Source organism: Trichosurus vulpecula, chromosome 5, assembly GCF_011100635.1.
Source record: "Trichosurus vulpecula isolate mTriVul1 chromosome 5, mTriVul1.pri, whole genome shotgun sequence".
NCBI classification, from domain to species: domain Eukaryota; kingdom Metazoa; phylum Chordata; class Mammalia; order Diprotodontia; family Phalangeridae; genus Trichosurus; species Trichosurus vulpecula.
The window spans coordinates 283094450-283111886 of NC_050577.1; positions in this window are offsets into that span (position 1 = coordinate 283094450).

A 17437-nucleotide genomic window follows, 5' to 3' on the forward strand; every position below is an offset into this window, starting at 1 on the left:
GTTTGGTGACAAGAATAGGTTCCATAATCTTTGATTCACTTCGGTTAAGGTACACAGGCACAAGAATGCAGTGATCGTGAGAGCATTGTCAAAGGTTTAATTGATCGTTTCAAGGTGCACTGTAAGACTTTGACTCCCAAGCCAGAGTCTCCTAAGAAATCTAAATTATTAATGCATTCATTACACATATCATATTGATTAATATGAAAATCATAATTCCTTTCACAATCCCATATAAAATATTCATAAGTATATTAAAGTTGGCAGGTAATGCTTAAACCTCAATCATGAACCTTGAACCTCAATGCTTTTCTTAATGTAGCCTTGCTTTTATCACTACTCCCCCTTTCTCTTGGCCCCTTCCCTTCCTACTTCCCCATTGGGTAAGATAGATTTCTAATCCCAACTGAGTATATATGTACATATATATATATATATATACATATATATATATATAATATATATACTTATACATATACATATATATGTATGTATGTATAGTCTTTTATCTTTGAACTAATTTCAATAAAAGTAAGGTTCAAGCATTGCCTGCCACCCAACCCTTCCATTATCCGCTCTGCTGTAGCAGCTCTTCCTTGTGATCTTCTCTTATGTGAGATAGTGCTTCCCTTGAGTCTTATGTTTGAATGTCAAATTTCTATTCAATTCTGGCCTTTTCATCAAGAATGCTTGAAAGTCTTCTATTTCATGAATTCCATTCTCGCCCTTCCCCCCTGCCGCCCCCCACAAAGGATTATACGCAGTTTTGCTTGGTAGGTTATTCTTGGAGATTCTTCTTAGGGAGTTCATTGATGACTTGTTCAATTTCTTTTTCTGAAATGGGGTTATTAAAGTATTTTATTTCCTCTTGGGTTCATCTGGGTGATTTATAGTTTTGTAATTATTCATCCATTTCACTAATATTGTCAAATTTATTAGCATACAGTTGGGTAAAATAGCTCCTAATTATTGTTTTGACTTCCTCTTCATTGGTGGTGAATTCACCTTTTTCATTTTTTATTCTGGTAATTTGGTTTTCTTCTTTTTTTTTTCAATCAATCAACCAAAGATTTATCTATTTTATTGTTTTTTTTTTCATAAAAGCAGCTTAGTTTTGTTTATTAGTTCAATAGTTTTTTTAATTTCAATTTTATTAAGCTTCCCTTTGGTTTTCAGAATTTCTAATTTGGTATTTAATTGAGGATTTTCAATTTGTTCTTTTCCCAGCTTTTTAGTTTCATGCCCAATTCATTGATCTCTTCTTTCTCTATTTTATTCATGTAAGCATGTACAGATATAAAATTTCCCCCAAGAACTGCTTTGGCTGTATCCCATAAGTTTTGGAATGTCCTCTCATTATTGTCGTTCTGTTGGATGAAGTTATTGATTGTTTCTATGATTTGTTGTTTGACCCTGTCATTCTTTAGGATTAGATTATTTAGTTTCCAATTAACTTTTAGTCTATCTTTCCATGGCCCTTTGTTGCATGTAATTTTTATTTTATCATGATCTGTAAATGATGCATTTAATATTTCTGCCTTTCTACATTGGATTGTGAGGTTTTTATACCCTAACACATGGTCAGTTTTTGTGTAGGTGCCATGTACCACTGAGAAAAAGGTATATTCCATTATATCCCCATTCAATTTTCTCCAGAGGTCAACCATATCTAACTTTTCTAAAATCTATTCATCTCCTTATCTTCTTTCTTGTTTATTTTGTGGTTAGATTTATCTAGTTCTGAAAGGGGGAGGTTGAGGTCCCCCACTACTATAGTTTTTCTGTCTATTTCTTCTATTTCTTCCCTTAAGTTCTCCTCTAAGAGTGTGGATGCTATAGCAGTTGTTGCATATGTGTTTAGTATTGCTATTACTTCATTGTCTATGATACCTTTAGGCAGGATGCAGTTTCCTTCCTTATCTCTTTTAATTAGATCTATTTTTGCTTTTGCTTTGTCTGAGATCAGGATTGCTACCCCTGCTTTTTTTTTTTTGGTTCAGCTGAAGCATAATATATTCTACTCCAGCCTTTTACATTTACTCTGTGTGTATCCCTCTTTTTCAAATGTTTTTCTGATAAAAAAAAAACAACATATTGTAGGATTATGCTTTTTAATCCATTCTGCAGTCTGCTCCCATTTTATGGGAGAGTTCATCCCATTAACATTCACCGTTATGATTAATATCTGTGTCTTTTCTCCATCCTATTTCCTCCCCCCCGCCCCATTTATGCTTTTCTCTCTCCTTTCTCCCTTTCTCTTCTCACTATAGTTTTTCTTTAGATCACCACCTCCCTAAGTCTGCCTGTACTGGGGATGCTTGAAGAGTTTGGCCTTTGTTTCCTTTGATTAATTCAGTGTCTTTGATTGAGGCTTACTAGATGCTAAACCCCAGGCCCAAACCTCTATCTATTAGGTTCTAAGCCTATGCGGGTGTGAATTGGTAACTAAGGTGGGGCTCCAGGTGGGGCCAATGAAGGGAGGTGCTAACACCAGAGCCAATCATAGGAGCCTAAATTCTGGTTTCTCAGATGATGTTTGATGACATCTGAAACTGTATAGAAAGGGAGAACAGAGCTATATGGTTAAGGCTCTCACTTCTGGAGGGGAGGCATGGGACTCTGGGCAGCTGCTGTAAGGGCCTCCCAGCTGAACTCAGATGTTGATGGTTCTCTTGGTAACTATGAATTGTATTTGGTCTGTTGGTGTTTGTAATTTGTTTGTATTTGCTCTGAAGTTCAGCGTGCTGGCTTTTCCCCCTGAACTAAGTGAATGGTATGGGTATGCTGGATTAAATTAAGATTGTTAACCCCTTAATGTTGCTTTCCTTAGTAAAGCAGATCAAAAGAACCTGGGCTTGCAGCGTTCTGTGAGCTGGTTGTTGTTGGTTTTACACCCCCCACAGCAGCTGCTAGCCAGATTATTGAAACACTGCCCTCCCTTCTATCAGCCCTCTCTCTTTCCTTCCCTTTCACCCTTACTACTCCTTCCTTTCCTTCTATTCACCCCTCCCTTTTCTTTCATTTTTCCCCTCCTACTTCCTGTAGGGTAAGTTAGATTTCCATACCTGATTGTAATTCCTTCTTTGAACCAAATCTGATGAGAGTAAGATTCAGACAATGCTTGTCTCCCTCCCTTCTTTTCCTCTACTATGATAGGTATTTTTGCCTCTTCATGTGGTGTAATTTACCCTTTTCTGCCTCTTCCTTTCCACTTCTCCAAGTACAACCCTTTTTTACCTCTTAGATTTTTTTATCATCACATAAAAGTCAACTTGTACCCATGCCCTTTATCTATATGTACCCCTTTTAAATGGCCTAATAACAATAAAGTTCTCAAAAGTTACAAATATCATCTTCCCTTGTAGGGATGAAAATTGTTTGCCCTTATTAATAACATGTTGTTGTTGTTTTCTTACCTGTTTACCTTTTTATGCCTCTCTTGATTCTTGTATTTGAAGATCAAATTTTCTGTTGACTTCTGGTCTCTTCATCAGGAAGATTTGGAAGTCCCCTATTTTGTCCCCTATTCTTCCCCTGAAAGATCATGCTCAATTTCTCTGAGTAGTTGATCCTTGTTGGAATCCAAGCGCCTTTGCCTTCCAGAATACTGTATTCTATGCCCTCTGATCTATTAATGTAGAAGCTATAAGGTCCTTATATTAGGAAGGCAGAATTTATGATTTCAAAGAGAATCTCATATGTGCCTAAAAGGTCCGGAACCGCAAGATATAAGGAATTCTCTAGGCAGAAGGCAGGAGAACTAAAGCATTTATTTACACTCCACAATAACAAGCCCACAAACCAGCGTCCCCATTTTGATATTTTCATCAAAAGCTTCCAGGCCCAATAAGTCCGCCTTATAAGGGTAACCAGAAGGCCACAGAGAAGCAAGATGGTATAAGGCAAAATCGTATACATGCTTCCCCTCTACGGTAAGAAGATTACCCACTAGCCTCTAGTTAGCTCTGCTACCGGCAGCTCAGCTTCGGCTGTAGGCATCTCTGGCTCCAACCGGAAAAGGAAAGGAGGATCTTCAAGCTGTCCTCTCCCCTCTTATAGAGTTTTTGACATCATCAAGCGCCGCCTGAACGACCAGGGCCGATTGGTTCTTGACTTGGCCCCTCCCCCAGCGTAGACCACGTTAACACACCTCCCCTCAGCCAGCACCACGACTCATCACACAGGAAGCTCTGGTCCTGCCCCGGAAGAGCAAGCCCCAGTGTCCAGGGAAGCTCAACGAGGCGAGCTGAGTCATTCAAAGAAAACAAAGTCCATTCTGGCTACAGTCCTGAATAATCCTGACTGTGGTTCCATGATATTTAAGTTGTTTCTTTCTGGCTACTTGCAGTATTTTATCTTTGACCTGGTAGTTTTGGAATTTGTCTACAATATTCCTTGGCATTTTCAATTTGGGATCTCTTTTAGGAGGTGATTGGTAGATTCTTTTGATGTCTATTTTACTGATGGGGTGCTTGGATGCTTGTGCTTGGACTCTAATTCTAACGCCTCTGCTTGGGTGCCTTTGCCTGGACCCCAATTCCAAAACCACATCCATTTCTAAAATCACATCACTCCCTAGCCTCAAAATACTGTCTCTGTCGCTCAAGGGTAGCATGCCCCAGCAACACACTTATCTCTACTCCTTTCACAGTAGGCAGCTGTGCCTATCTACTCCTTGTGTACTGATAATTGGCTGTGCACTGGGTCATGACCGTATTTACTACTTAGTGACCTTACCGATATGTATCCTAGATATAGTCAAATATATACTGTCTTACACTTATTTTGTCTAACAAGACATTTGATGAGAGCCTCCTAAATATTCCCATTGTTAACTGACCATTAGTTAACTTAGTGACATTTCACAGTCAAAACCACACCCCCCTTGGGCTATTCCCCAGTGAACTCTGGGTGATACACCTATGCAGTAGATACAAAAAGTGCATGTTCCTTTAAGAACTGACCACCCCTTAACTATTCCCTAATCCCACCCCAAAACACCTAATTGACATGTTTCACCCCCAAATCTCTTATAAAAACTTTCCCTATAGCCTTGTAAGGTTGCAGGTTCCCTAAATGTTGAGGGAGAAAAACCCAGGGATTCAGGAATCCCAAAACTAAAGTTCCCAGGACTAGAGTTCCCAGACTGGGTCATTGAGGGGGAGTACCCCTCAAGGACCTGAGTACTGGAGAAGGTGGGGGCTGTCCGGAATGAATTCACAATCTCAAGCATTCTTTAAGTCAAGGTGGCAAAGATTTGTTACTCTTTACAGTGGGCAAGAGTTCTTAGGGAACATACTGCATACTTTGTTGCATCTCAGCTTCAGGGGCTGCATTGAGTGCACAATCATCTGTACCAACACTTCCTCCACTTTGGTCTTGGCTTGTAGCCTTTTCAAGTAGAAGAATTTACCATCAGTGTGGTAGCTGACCTTGATGCCATGTTTGTCCTCATTGAAGGCATTTGACAACATGGCTGAAAACATCATGCTAAAAAGCATGGAAGCAAGCACACAGCCTTGTTTTACTCCATTGGTGACTGGGAAAGCACGAGAGCATTGTCCATTATCTAGAACCTGGGCAAACATGCCATCATGAAATTGATGTACAATGCTGATAAACTTCTCTGGGCAACCAAATTTTGACATAATTTTCCATAAGCCCTCACGACTGATAGTATCAAAGGCTTTAATCAGATCTACAAATGTGTACAGACCTCTGTTCTGCTCCTGGCATTTCTCCTGGAGTTGTTAGGCAGCAAACGCCATATCAACCATTCCTCTGCCACACTGGTTCTTAGGTAGATGACATCTTCCAGGTGAAGGATCAGCCTATTAAGGAGGACTCTGGCAAGGATCTTGCCAGCAATGACTAAGAGAGAGACTCCCCTGTTATTGTCACAGGACAATCTATTTCCTTTGCCTTTATAGAGATGGACAATGGAGGCATCCTTAAACTCCTGGTAATAACCTCCTCTTGCCAAATAACCTGGAAAATTTCAGCAGGCTGGATTGATCACCCTGAGTCCACATAGCATGGAAGAAGGAAAGACAGACATAATTCTTAGTTTCAGAGTCCAAGGTGGTACTTAAGAAGTCTCTAAGACAGCATGGAATTGTGGAAAAAGCTCTCCATCCATCTCTCTCTCTCTCTCTCTCTCTCTCTCTCTCTCTCTCTCTCTCTCTGTCTCTGGATATAGAGCTGGATATATCCTTTAATCTCCCCAAGCTTCTTTCCATCTCCACAAAATTCAGAGGCCAGATTATTTCTGAGGTTCTCTGTATCTAAATCTTAAGGCAGGCTTGAGGAATGATTTGGAAGGGTTAACACAGAAGAACTCTATAGCTCAACTAAACAGGATCTACTTGAGAACTTCAGCTGATGTTTAAGTTAGAGCAGACCAGGCTTTTTCTGGTCAGTCCCACTGGGTTGGTTTTTTTTTTTCTTCTTATGAGGTTGCTTTCATCATCAGTTTCTTCTAGCAAATATGCCTAATTTGGATGGATTTGAGATGCTAGAGGGGAATTAGGATGTCATGGAGTTTCAGGCAAATGGTCTAGCTTCCTTAGCCTTACTTATATTTAAGGACCCTTACAGCCATCAAAGAGGGGAACAACTCTTATGAAGAAAGGACATCCCTGCCACCAACAGCACCAACTCTCTATCAGCTTCTACCACTGGGGCAGGAAAGTCAGTCTAACTAAAGCAGCAAGGCACCTTGACCCTAATCCTTTCCACCTGGTCAAAAGTGAACTTGATATATGAAATAAAAGACTTCTTCTTTCACTTAGTTTGATGATTACCCTAACCCAGTTAAGCCTGGGGGAAAAGGGTACTTCTTTTAAGTGGATCCCTCAAAGGCTCCTTGCCCTTGCTCAGTCACTGAACAGTCAATTCTATTCTATATCAGAACAGAATTCCCCCTGAACTTCTACTTAATTTCCTCAGCAAAAAGGTTTGGTCTTTGATAAGGGAAAAAGGACATTTAGTGCAGGAAAGTTTCCCTAGAAGTTTGACAAAGTACTGATAAGACTTTCTTTATTCAGCTATGTCTGGAAAATTTCTTCAGACTGGAGAAATATTATTTTTTTCTTAACATTTCTAAAAGGGGGTATCTTTTGTGTATTCATGCTGTATACACAAATATAAACCTATACAGATACACATTATAAATATGTATAGGCATGCATGCATGTGTCTGTAGAAATACATATACATGTACATATATATGTATGCATATACATAGACACAGGGGTGTGCTAGTAAATGTTTAACGAGATCTATGGGGGAGGAGGAAATATACACACTAAACACTTTTAAGTTTAACTTGCATTAATATTTTCTCCATCACCATATTGGTAATTAAGGTAGGACTTCCTTTTACTGTTTTCTGTTTTAGCACTTATTTAATGAAGTGCCCTTAAAGAATCTGGCCTTTTCTGATTAAATTAGGAGTCTTTGATGACCTCCTTGCCTCAAGGGAAATCCTGGTTTTCATGGGTTTGAGTCCCAGGTTTGTGATGCTTTTAGGTTACGTGGGTGAGTCGCATGTGTGGCGCCCTTTGACCCTGAACAGAATATATAAAATCTCAAAGGTTAGCATTCCATCTGGGATTCTCAGCCCCTTGAAGAGTGGCATGGGACTCTGGGCAGGTGCTCTAAGAGCCTCTCAGCTTGTGAACACAGATGTTGATGCTTTCCTGGTAACTATGAATTGTGAGTTGGTCTGTTTAATTGTGTATGTTTGTAATTTGTTTCTATTTGCTCTGAAGTTCGGGTGGCTGGCTTTCCCTCCTGAACTAAGTGAATGATATTTGTACGTTGGATTAAAGTAAGATTGTTAACCCCTTAACATTGCTTTCCTTAGTAAAGCATATCCAAGAAGCTGTGCTGGCAGCTCTTGTTGCTGGTTGTTGTTGGTTTTACACCTGAACAGCAGCTGCTAGCTGAAACGTTGCTACAATCACTTTCTGAAATCTAGACAGTCAATAAAACAATAAATCAAGCTGTGTTTTTGTAATGTTTGCCCATTTCCAAGGTGTAAATGCTCTTACTGAAAAATTTAATAATTAACCCTTTTCAGCCCATACAAACTGACTCCAATACACCCCTGGATGCACACGTAAATAAATACATATTGTTAACAGGATTTTTACTGATCCAGTCTCTAACCTGAGAATGCTCAGAGCCGCACAAAGCAGTCCTAGAGACAGCAGTGCCAGTAATCAAGTAGTTTAATTAATCAGTTTCAAAGTGAGGAATGTTCCCTTAGTTGAAGTAAAAGCGCAAGTTATATACTTAAATAACAAGTGGGGAAGGAGCGGGGAAGGTGGATTACAAACAATCATTTAGTGGTTTCCCACCAGAAACTCAGAAATCTCACAATATGACAATTCTGGAGTCAAATCTTTGGGGGTCCTGACCACCTCCGCTAGGGTGCAGAACAAGAATTCTGTAATGGGAACAGGTCCTACAATCTTTGGTTCACTTTACTTAAGGTCCAGTGATTGTGAGCATTGTCAGTTTTAATTAATCAGTTTAAGGTGCATTGTGAGCTCTGTCTCCTGAGCCAGAGAGGCAGCTCTTGAGAAAACTAAATTATTAGTATAGTCATTACACATGTATCAATTAATATGAAAATTATAATTCCTTTCCCATTCCCTCCTTTCATCCAAAAAGGTTGGAATGATCCTTGAAGGCTGATTCATTTGAAACATGATTTTGAAAAATTTTTCTTGAGTAAAGAAATTTGCTATAAAAGGAAAAAAAGAGGGACATAGTTATCACATAACAAGGGAAAAACTCCCTTAACTCTGTTTGGTTCCAGGCATGAGTCATATCTGACAGTCAATCATGTAGTTATAGAGTGTTAAAGCAAGGCATAGGATTAACCAGGTGGGAATTTTTCTTTTCTAGAAAGGAAATAACACAATGGGGAAATAAAATCAGGAGGATCCTACCTAGGCTATATCCTAGGTCATCCCCACAACCTTTCCCAGGCACAGACATCCACCTTAGCAGTCCTCAGACTGCTGCACATGCCATTTTCTATTATTGGCTTTGTAATAGTTTAGACAACTATTCCTGCAGTCAAAGCTAAAAACAAATTACAGTCCTAGGAATTTTTACCTTAAATAGAAAAATTTTCAGTAATGTGTGGGACGAGTGAAGACCTCTCATAAAAGGGAACAAATTAAATAAATAGAAATAAGTAGGATAGTGAGTCCCATTTCTCTACTTAGATATTTTCCCCTCCACAAGCTTAGCTAGTGACTGTAGGCCCCCGAGGTTAAGAACAGGTCCTGCGTATTTACCTAATGGAGAGGCCTGAAAGAAAGAAGGGTTGAGGTGAATAAGTCAGCAACCATAAAATTCTCTGAGGATAAGGACAAGACACAGGATACTCACCCCCTGTACATTGACCCCAAGATAAGAGAACCTCTGTTTGGGGAAGAATAGATGGAAAGCCGAAAAGCCAGGTGCAATATAGATGTGCAGGATTAGGTAACTAACAACTAATTCCTGCCTGTCACCGATAACCGAACTGTTTGTTTAATCGTCATTGTCATTTAAGACAGATTTACCACCTTGAGATTGATAGTAGAATGAAACAAGGATGGTGGGAAGTTTATGACTGTCTCCTGCTTGTAAAAATAACCATACTGTTTGTTTCTTGCCATTGGCCCTGGGTAGATTTATCGCGTCTAGATTGTACCCTCAAAGCTTACGTCTGCAAGCTGAGAGGAAGGAGGTTGGGAGGGGGAATTGCGGTTAGGGACCTATATAAACACCCCAATTTTCTGTGTCCAGTGCGCTCTGACACTGAGAGGACCCCCGGTCCTCTCAATGTCTGGGTTGCCCTTTTCTGCAGGATCATAATAAATTTTCCTTTCTACTTTCACCTTGAGATGCCTCTGTTGTTAATTTTTGGATTCGTAAAATCCATCCCACACAGTAATCACAACTTAAAATTACAACTTAAGGAGATAAGTACAGCATAAAGGTGAAAGAAAAAAATTGCTACTTCCATTGAGCAAGGAAAAAAAAAGGCTTAATTCATATATACATCAACTGTTGCCTTGTTGTCATCCTGGGGGTCTTGGGACCCCAGATGTTGGCTGTTTCAAATTCCATTTAATCTTTGTGGTCAGGTTACTTGTGGGATTCTGAAATTCAAGTGGGCAGTACTGCCCTTTTGAGATGGGACAGGTGGATCTAGGACTCTACTCCCAGGAGTTTGGCTATGATGAGGGCACAGTCTCTGGGAACCGCCTTGAATCTGGAATACAGTCTCTGGGAGCCCCCTTGAACTGTCCTTGAATCTTCCAACTAGGTCTGGCCTTCCCCAGAGACTATAGGCTCACATTATCATTAGGCCTAAACCTTGCCCTCTATTGTTAACTATAGATATGCATGCCTTCAGTTACTTCCCAACCTTGATATTATCAGTATCCATGCCTTCAGGAACTTCCTGCCCTTAATTCCATTCTCTTGGTTCCTGGACTCTGACCTCACCTGGTCCTCCTTAGACTTCCCCTCAAGACCCTCCCTAAACCCCTCCTCTAGTCACCCCAGACCACCCCTCAATCCCTCCTACAATCTTTGTGTATATAATCTCCATCTTGCCTCCATGAAGGTGCTCAGATTCAATCTAATTCAGTAGGTTGAATCTGGCCTGCTTGTGGAAACAGGCGTCACAAAGGGTGGGATTTCTTAAGACAGCCCATTATGGTGAATCCCTAATAAACTTTCTCTTTTCCCTTGGCTGAGAAGGCTTGAGTCGAATTCTTTCGGCAGGACCCAGCGTGTAGGTATTTTGGGGCCGCGGTGGGTACCCCTCGAAACCTGTGGTTCCCCTACAATCATCATTTTTACCAATAACCTCTTCAACTACAGTGTAGGTGGTGAGCAGGACTTCAAAGCAAAGCAGTGTTTTCAGAAATCATGTTTCCAGTAAACCTGGTCACCGGGTTGGATCAGGAGATGAGTTTCAGTTGGAATTTCTAAAGAATGGGACTGTGAGACAAATTGGTAAGTCTCTGATACTTTCTGAGCCAACACAATGCAATAGGAGGGATCCTTTGGCTGCTATGCTTGTCACCCATGAGTACAGTGGCATTTTGAGTGTCCTGTTACTATCTCATAGGGACTAAGCTTATGGGAACTAAACGGTCTAGATTTAAGGCTTTTCAGGGCTAAAGGAAGGGCTTTGGGCCAGGAAATACATACTTTCTCAGAAAATTTAGCAAGGGAGCTTTTAAGTATCCCCATTAACTCTTTCAACCATTCCTGATGACTGGGGGGTGATAGGCACAATGGATTTCCTTAGGAACCTCCCATAATGGAATGATTTTTCCTAAGATGATTTTTGCAGCACAGAGAACTCCAGGCTATTGCCAAGGAGTATCCCAGCCCCAGGGGGAAGCCCATTGGCTTTGCTGAACACTTCCAACTCACCCTGTGTTCATAACAGACCCAGGTGTCTGGATCTGTAACGACTCGTTGTCTCCGTCAGGAAAGGGGAGACTAGGAGTTGGTGCCAGAAAGCACCCCAGAAAGCACTGAGGGACCCTCCCTGCAATCCCAATCACTCAGCATGACTAGGCTCCAAGAAGGGCTCACAGGAGGGATGGCAAAAGGAGGGGGATGTACAGGCGATGCCCATTTTCCCCATGACTCCTGTTGGAGATGTTTTCACACTCTCAGTTTTAAACCCCTCTGCCTTCTCAATACATATATGTGAAAATACATTAACGAGCACATATACTTAGATATAGATATAAGAGGGTGCACAAAGTCCCTTTCAGGCCTTTGCTGGCCACATCTGCATATGAAAAAAACAGGAATTCTGTATGGCTTCCGGAGATGAAAAATAGGCAATAAGTTGAAAGTTCACCATGAGCTAGAGTTGGGTTCCCACAGAGACCTCAAGTTCAGTGACCAGGAAGTTTAGTACAAAGAAAAGAAAATCTGAGGGTATTACCTAGCCAAGAGGACCAGACTCTACTCTTATTCTAAAGAACTTGGCATCTAGGGTTGTATATCTTCTTCTGGGGATTTGAGAGGCTTATTTATAGTAGCTGAAAGACTGAAGAGAACAAGGACTGTCTTGAAGTCCATACAATCTACATCTTCTATCTAGTCAAAATCCTGGTAGTTGTCTACAGACCTCTAGGAAATTCCCCTTCCTTCTTCAACAAATTCAGTACCAGGCTTACAATTTTTCCCTCCTCCCCAGCTCCTGCCCTTATACTAGGGGACTTCAACATAGGTTTTGATACCCCATCAAATACCCTAACCTCCCAGGCCCTCAACTTAATCATTTTCCATGACTTATTCTTCCATCCTACTTCAGCTGCATACACAAAGCTGGTCATATCCTTGATCTTGCCAACATTCAATCTCCATGTTTATGAACTCTGAAATTCCCTTATCTGATCACAGTGTATTGGCATTTCACCTCTCCCTCTGCCTTCCAATACCTGCTCTTCATCCATATCATGATCTCTAATCCACAAAGCCCTCAGTTCTTTACCAGGCCATCACCCCTGGATTAGTTACACTCTCCTTTCCTCACCTTGATCCCTTGGTGAACCAATTCAACTCTGCACTGTCCTCTTGAGTTCCTTGCCCCCTATATTGCTAATTGTGCCTTCCCAAGTCTCAGCCTTGCTGAATAAAGGTGGAGAAATCATACAACTATGCTGACTGTGTCACATATACATAATACACACATATACAATACACACATATACACACAACAGACATACTACATACACACATACATTTATATGTACATATGTGTATATATGTACGTACATATAATGCATAATATTATCTCTATGTAATATATATATATATATATAAAAAACATACATATATATATGTATACACACACATACACATACATACCTCAACTGGGCCCTCAGTGATACTAGGCAATCCTTTTATACCTGCCTAATTAATTTATTATCCCACTTACCACATCAGCTTTTCCAAACCTTTTCAATCCTCCATAAACCTTCCATGACTTCCCCTCCCCCATCCTCTCAGATGAGAACCTTACCTTATAATTTAATGGAAAAATGAGGCTATTCACTGAGAGGTCCCTTCTTATCCCATGTCACCCTCATGTCTTCTCTTCACCTCAATCTCATATGATGATGTTGCCCTACTTCCTGCCAAGGCCTATTCTTACCTGTACAAGTTGTCCATTCCATTTCATTGGCAGATTGTTCCCTCTATACTACTCCCCTTATCTTCAAAAGCTCCCTATTTGCTGGCTCCTTCTCTCCTGCCTATGAATATACCTATGCTTCTCTCATCCTCAAAAGACTTTACTTGATCCATCTATCCCCTCTATCTCATATGTCTCCTGCCTTTCATGGCTAAACTTCTTAAGAAGGCTGCCTATAATAGGTACCTCCACTTCCTGTTCTTGTGTTCTCTTTTTAACTCTCTCCAGTCTGGCTGCTAACCTCCTTCAACTGCAACCTCTCTCCAATGATCTCTTAACAACCAAATAGTACAGCCTTTTCTCAGTCCTCAACGTTCTTGAACTCTCTGCAGCTATTAGCACTCCTGGATTTCTCTAGATCTTCTAGGCACCGCTTTCTCCTGGTTTTCCTTCCACCTATCTTACCATTCTTTCTCTGTCTCCTTTTCTAGATTTTCATTCAGGTTATTCCCACTAACTACGGGTATCCCACATGGTTCTATCCTGGGTCCTCTTTTCTTCTCCTTCTATACTATTTCAGTGGGTGGTTTCATCAGTTCATATAGATTCAATTATATCTATGCTGATGATTTTCAAATCAACTTATTCAATCCTAACCTCTCTGCTCACCTCCAGTTTCTTATCTCCAAATGCCTATTAAACATTTTAAAATGCGTGTCCTAATACATCTTATGCTCATTATGTTCAAAGTATAATACTCATTTATGCTAAAAAGCCTACAAAGCATAGGCATAGAGGGACTTTTAAAAAATGTCATAATGCATCTGTCCAAAACCAAAAGCAAGCATTACTCTATATGCTATGGGGATAGACTAGAACTTTTTCCAGTAAAAGGGGGGTAAAGCAAGGATGCTCACTCCCCCCATTGTTATTTGATATGGTTCTGAAAACATTAGCAACAACAATACGACAGGAGAAAAATTAAAGGCATAAAGATAGGTAATAGGGAGATGAACAATCCCAATTTTTTAATGACATGATAATATATTTAGAAAATCCTAGGAAATTAACAAAGATACTAATTCAGATAATTAATAGTTTCAGCCAAGATGCAGGCTACAAAATAAACCCTCAAAAATAAACTACATTTCTGTATTATAATAATAACAAAATGCAAGAAGCAATAATAGAAAGGGAGATTCCATTTCAAATAACTACAGATGCATAAGATATCTGGAGATCAATCCACCAAAGCACACAAATGATATGATTCAAGTACAAGGTGCTCCTTAAAGGAAAAACAACTTAAGTAGCTAGAGGATTAAATATTCAGGGCTTATGGCTAGGCCATACAATATAAGAAAAATGACAATACTACTAAAGTTAATTTACACTTTTAATGCTATACTAATTGAATTCCCAAGGAGATACTTTATAGAATTTGATAAAATAATAAAATTCATTTGAAAAAGCAAAATATATAGAATGTCAAGGAAAATGAGGAAAAGAAATAGAGACAAAGGGGGAATAGACTTGCAGACCTCCAACTGGATTATAAAGTAGCAGTCATCAAATCATCTGGTATTGGCTTAAAAACAGAAAGATCAGGGCAACAGACTAGACAAGAGAAAATCAGAAATAAGAAAACTAAATAACTCTGTGTTTGACCAAGTGGAGAATTTATCTAGGAAAAAAAAAACTCTTGATTCACTAAAATTACTGGGAAAACTGGAAAGTAGTATGATAGAAATTAGGCTTAGACCAATAGCTTACACCACATCCATAATACATTCTAAATGGATATGTGACCTTATTATTGAAGATCAAACTATTAAAAAAAACTAGAAAAGAAGCAGATCATATACTTCTCATAGCTATGGATGGGAGATGTATTAACTAAACAAGAGATAGAGCAATTAAAAATATAAAATAGATAATTTTGATTACAGGAAGCTTAAAAGCTTCTGCACAGACTAGGATAAGACTCAGAAAAGAAAGGAAGTGGTAGAATGGGAAAAAAAAATCTTTGTATCAAATTTCTCTGATAAGGGTTTGATATCCAAAATATCTAAACAATAAGTATATATACATGATATTTTCTCATATATGTAACATATATATGATTAATAACCATTCCCCAGTAGAGAAGTGGTCAAAAAGATATGAATAGTTCTCAAAAGAACTGCAAAGTATGTACAAACATATGAAAGAATGCTCCAAATCACTAATAATAAAAGAAATTAAATCAAAATAACCCTGAGGTTTTAATCTCATATCCTGAAAATTTGACAAAGTTGACAAAAAATGGCAATAATAAATGCTGGAGGGATTGTGGAATGATAGGCACACTAATACATTATTAGAGTTGTGAAATGATAACAACCATTTTGGAAAGCAATTTGGAATTATACAAAAAAAGTAACTAAAAGGTCCATGCTCTTTGAAGCAGAGACTCCATTACTGGACTTATACCCCTGGGAAGCTACTGATCAGAAGAAATTCCCCATATATACCAAAATATTTATAGCAGCAATTTTTGTGAAAGCAAAGAATTGGAAACAGAGTAGGGGCCCATCACCTGGGAACTAAAATAATTGTGATACACAATTATAATGTAATATTACTGTAGTGTAAGAAATGATGAATGTGGTGATTACAAAGAAGCGTGGAAAAATCTATATAAACTGATACAGAGTAAAGTAAGCAAAACCAAGAAAAAACACATACACAATGAATACAGCAATGGAAAGAACAACCACATACACATAAAATCAAAAGTGAAGACAGCAAAATTATAAAGATTATAAAATTATATAAATATATATTATATAATTATATATTATATATAACATATAAATTATATAAATATAAAATTATAAAGATTAAGCATTACTAAAATGAAGATTTATGAGAGGATACCTTCCCAAACCATCTCTTTATGGAGTTGAGAGGTCTATAGGTGTTGCACATTGCACATATTTTCAGACTTTTAAAATTATCAATTAGTTATGCCTTTTTGTTTTTGTTTTGAAAAATACTATTTGTTATACTGGATGTCTCTCTCTGAAAGGAGGGATATTGGGGAAAACTATGATCATGTAAAAGACAGAAGATATCCATTAAAATTTATTTTGAAAAGTAAACACACATAATAATAAATGAACATAGTAATCTAGTGTTTGAAATACCCATTTTTGGACATTATTTGACAAAAATTGCTGGGAAAACTGAAAAGCAGTTTGGCAGAAACTAGGTATAAACCAACATCTCACACCCTATACCAAGATAAGGTCAAAATAGGTTCATAATTCAGACACAAAGAATGGTATCATAAATAAAGTAGGAAAGCTCGGAAAAATTTACCTGTCAGATCTAGCACAATGTCTGGCATATAGTAGGTGCTTAATGAATGTTTACTGACCGATTGATTGTAAGATCAACACCATCCCTACAGAATCAACTATTCTTTGCATATATGTCCTTCCCCATGAGTGTCTTCTCTTCCTTTTGTAAATAGACACCTGGTTTACGGGGAAAATGATTTGTATTTTCTTTTTTTTTAACTAAGCCATTTTATGAAAAGGCTTTCCTTTGAATTAGTTATGTTCTGTATAGACTATTAAAGAAAACATGGGATAGAGGGAGGGATTTATGAACTTAAAGGATTACCTTGAACCTGAGTTTGTCCTTCTGGGGACCTATCCTGTAAATTTAGGATGCCACAAGGCTCTACATTTTTTTATTCTTCACTCTTGACATTCATTCTTCCTTCACTATTAGATTTCAATGACTCCATTGATTTCTTTCAAGTTTGGGGTACGTCAGACAATAATTATACTCATGGATGATTCTTCTTCCCTATGCTGAATCTGAGAGAAATTATTATTTTTCTCCTATACTAATAACCAATTATTGAATTAGGACTAAGATGTTCCCCCCTTCTAATTCCTCATTCAGAAATCAACTCCTATAGGCTATTTAGACAGCCTTCCCAACTGGGAAAATTTAGATCTGATCAAAAGGTGAAGAAATTCAAGTTTATGTGACTTGGTGTTTCAACAATCCGGCTAGCAGCTGTTGTGGGGGTGAAAGACCAACATAAGCCTAACAACAAAAACGCTACCAGCATGCTGCAAAAGCACAGGTTCTTTTGATCTGCTTAACTAAGGAAAGCTACGTTAAGGGGTTGACAAGCTTACTTTAATTCAGCACACAAATATCATTCACTTAGTTCGGGGGAAAAGACCAGCACACTGAACT